We start from the raw sequence: 3864 nt of genomic DNA, 5'->3' as shown, positions 1-3864 counted from the left end.
GTGTGAAACTCTGAGCAAACAGGAGTGTACCTAAATGCATGATATTGTGGACATTTATCTGTAGTATTTGGATATTGCCTTCTCCCCATAAAGGGCAGAATAGGCTGATATGCTTTATTGTACTGTATGGGTTATGGGTCAAACTTCACAAGAACATTGTAAAAATGATTGTCCTTGTTGCATGTCAGACAACAACTGGCAGCAACTCCCCATCCATTAGATACTTTTTCATTGATTTAGTGGGACAGTTCCTGTCTTTTGTGTTCATTGTGTTTGCCAAGGTAAAGAAATGATAATTACTATTTGGGGGAGTGTTTTAGATGTCTGATTTTAGGATAAATAGTCATGTCTCCAAAAAGTTAGTGAGTTTGACCTCCCAACACACTGTGTTGTAGTCATATTCAGGAGTCTATCTTTAACAGAAGTTCCAAGCACACCTTCGTGCTATAGTGTCTTAATAATTATGGTATAATTGGTAGACTGTTAGGCTATTAGGGAGGACGTTGAATCGTGTTGGTATGTAACTATGTTTTGTATTGTAACTTTATTACTTTAAATTGTATTACTTTGGAATATAGATTACTAATGCATTCCTCGTTCATCTCCATACTCAAGCTCGTAGGACTGCTGGTAATTACACACACACACAAGTAATTCTAAGCGACCAGACTTGGTGTCCCTGGGTCCTAGAATTCTCGATGCAGTATGGTTAGGCCCAGGAACCTATGACATTCTAGTCATCCCTGAGTCGTTGGGCATAATTAACTTTCTGGTAGACACAGGAGCACACGCCATTTTACTGTATGGTTTGTGTTAAACGACCTACACCTTATGGGTGTTTATGATAACTGACATAGGCACATACACATACGTAAATCGAAGTAACCAAACTGATCATCTCTGAGTTCCGGGTTACTACACCGTCTCTTGTCTTCTGGACTTGACTGATGAGCAGCATTGAGGATAACGTAGGCCGTGAAACACATGATCTTTGTGACGAAAGATAAGCTACCTTTTCTAAGAACCTTTTCTAAGAGTATATCATGGTCATTTATGATTGCGTATGTTTACAAACAATATGGAGTCAGACTATTTAAACATTTATATTTTTATTTATCACTAGGGTTACGTTCCCTTGCACTCTAGTGGTAAACCTTTCCAACCATTCCAACCATTTACCCCATTACTACAAGATAACAAGTCCACAGCATGAGTATCAAAACATATTTTGTTGAGGCATGCACCTAATACAATGGATTTATTGCACTGTGAATTTTTACTTCCTAATACAATAATGAACAGAAAAGAGAGTAGTGGATCACAGATGCTGGGAGGGAAGCGGGAGGGAGCCATCTATATAGATAAAAGCAATGATGTCCTGTAGGATGAAAATTAGTTGAATTACCAAAACCTTACAATTAACAAACTCATCTGTAAATAAAAAACATACCTGCAGCTGTAGTCTCTTTCATAATCCTGAAGCATACATTCCCAACATGTAAAAAGAGAATTCTGTCAGACCAATATTTTTGATGCATCACTTTCATTGTACTTTCCTTAAAATCTACAAAGGACTCAAATATGGAGTCAATCATCGTTGAGTCCATCTCCCCCTGCAGGTCCAGGGTTAGAAGGTCCTTCCTTGTGAAACATAATTGTCTGTCTTTTATGAATTCCTGGTTTGGCTTTCTCTCAATATCTAGTTGATTTAGAGATTACGTGCATGTTATGAAACATCTGGTAAATTATAAAATAATAAGCATTTACAATCAAACAACATTTACATACTTCCTTACAAAAGTTAAGAAGCAACAAGTTGTATCACTGTGTTCATAGTTACTAAGTGTTACGTCCCCCAGTTTCTGTGTTCATGTTATGTCCCCCAGTTTCTGTATTGCTATGTATTTGTAGGTATGGGTGTTCTGTTCTGTGGCTTTTATTTAAAAGTGGTGCCAATCATGCTCATCTCCCATTCTTCAATGACAACTCCCTCAATTATTCAATTATTACACCCAGCTGGTTCCAGTTCTCATCAACCAATCCCATCCTTCCCTCAGCTGTATAAGAGCCCTGTTGTTTTCCACTCTGGGGCTCTCTGCCCTTCCATGGTGTTGTTTTTTCATATACCCTTGGTTGTTGTTGTTGTCATTTAAAAAAAAAGTTATTCCTAAATCAGCAAGTAAGGAGCTACTTTAAGCCTTAAGATGTTTTGTGAATACGGCCCCTGGAATGCAAAGACATCTACAATTATAATAAGAACACACTCTCATTGAACTCGTGTCACGATAATGGCAAAAAACATTTTGAATTCCGCTAAGATTAGACACAATTAATTATTTTCTTACACATCCCTGTGTACAGCCAAATTCCACAGAATTGTTTCCCAGAAGGACATTCTTCAGACTAACGCCTTCCCAAGTCATCTGTCACCCCTCCTCGAGTTAGGTATCAGTAGTGATTACCATTTGAGTCTTCATTACCTTTCTTGTAGCAGCAGGATATAATACTAGCAGGGCTAACTCAGATTTTCTTTTTCAAAATTAAAGCCATCATTGAAATATATAAGGCAATATAGTTAACAATATTGTCTGCAATCTAGTCCTGTTCTTGTCTGTTCTTTTTTACAGACTAGATTGTTAACTATATTGCCTTATATATTTAAATGATAGCTTTCATAGTGATAAAGAAAATCTGAGTGCTGTGTTATGGAAATTCTTGAACTAATGTACATTTGAGAAATGTCTGCTTTTCTATTACCTGGTATGTAACTCTGGTCTTTGTGACACATGTCTGCTTAATATCAGAGGATCATTAGGTACTCTGACCATCTGTTTATCTGCCTAAACCAATAAGGGTATCTGTACTTTGTTCCTTAGGAATGTGGCCCTTGGGGGAAATAGGGGAAATTGGCCCCTTTGGGTAAACACAACAGTAAACACCTAGGGCAGGAAGGGTAAGTTGGGGGGACAGCCCGCCCTTTAGGTAAAACCTGTGTGACATAAGACAGCTGGGCAGCATCTTACCCCACCCCTTATAAACACACCTATAATAAATATGGACTGTTCATGTATTTTCCTCAGAGATTCCTCAGAGGATTATTCTGTAAACCTTTATTCTGTAAGCCTTTGACGCTTCTCTCTATTTATGAATTTAAAATAAACTGTTAATTGTTCCCAGAGAATTTTGTCTCTTTACTTACTCCTTCATGTGGGACTTGATTGGCCTCCAACTCCATGACTCTCTGAAAGTAATTAGACACAGTGTATGTAAATGCTGTGCTGTACTGTATATCTACTGTATGTCCTAATGTACTCCAGGTTTATAGAGTAGTTTACTGCAAAACGCACTGTGTATAGTACAGTAATGATTGTATTGCATAACCTTACCTGGACGTATTGGTGACGGAGTTCTTTGATGCGCTCACTGTTCCTTTCAAAAGGAACTTTGTATAGTTGTTTCATTCGGACTCTGTGTTTAGCCAGAGTCCGAGAAATGGATGTTATGCTGATTGCTGCAATGTTCCCAAAGACAAGGTTGTCCTCTACAACTCTGGACTGAATGTCCTTCAGTTTTATTTCATTGTCAGCAATCACCATGTTGACAATAGCACGTTCCTGTTCTTCATTCAGGAGCTTTCCTCTGCCCCCTGAGGGAGGTAGACGTTGAATCCTTAGAGGGACAAAATACAGTTACATTTTAGATACCGGAGGCATACAGTCACTCTAATACTGTAAATGGTACACCTTGCTGTAGGAAAAGCAATATCCTACCTGTTGGTTTCTCTGAAAATACGGACAATGGATGCCACTGTGTCCCGGCTGAGATTTGGCTGTACTCGTTCACCAGCCTCTCTGTATGATAGCC

At 38.5% G+C, this 3864-nt stretch overlaps 1 long non-coding RNA gene across 1 annotated transcript; it reads right to left on the bottom strand.

Moving 5' to 3' along the window:
• Positions 1–3202: 3202 nt before the first annotated feature.
• On the bottom strand, positions 3203–3864 carry LOC114838806. The gene is made up of 3 exons (XR_003781617.2): positions 3771–3864; positions 3387–3669; positions 3203–3241 (listed from the first exon to the last, which is right to left on the bottom strand). It is a non-coding gene; the product is annotated as an uncharacterized LOC114838806 (long non-coding RNA).

This window comes from Esox lucius, chromosome 25 (genome assembly GCF_011004845.1).
Source record: "Esox lucius isolate fEsoLuc1 chromosome 25, fEsoLuc1.pri, whole genome shotgun sequence".
NCBI classification, from domain to species: Eukaryota; Metazoa; Chordata; class Actinopteri; order Esociformes; family Esocidae; genus Esox; species Esox lucius.
This window is presented reverse-complemented; position numbering and strand designations above follow the sequence as displayed.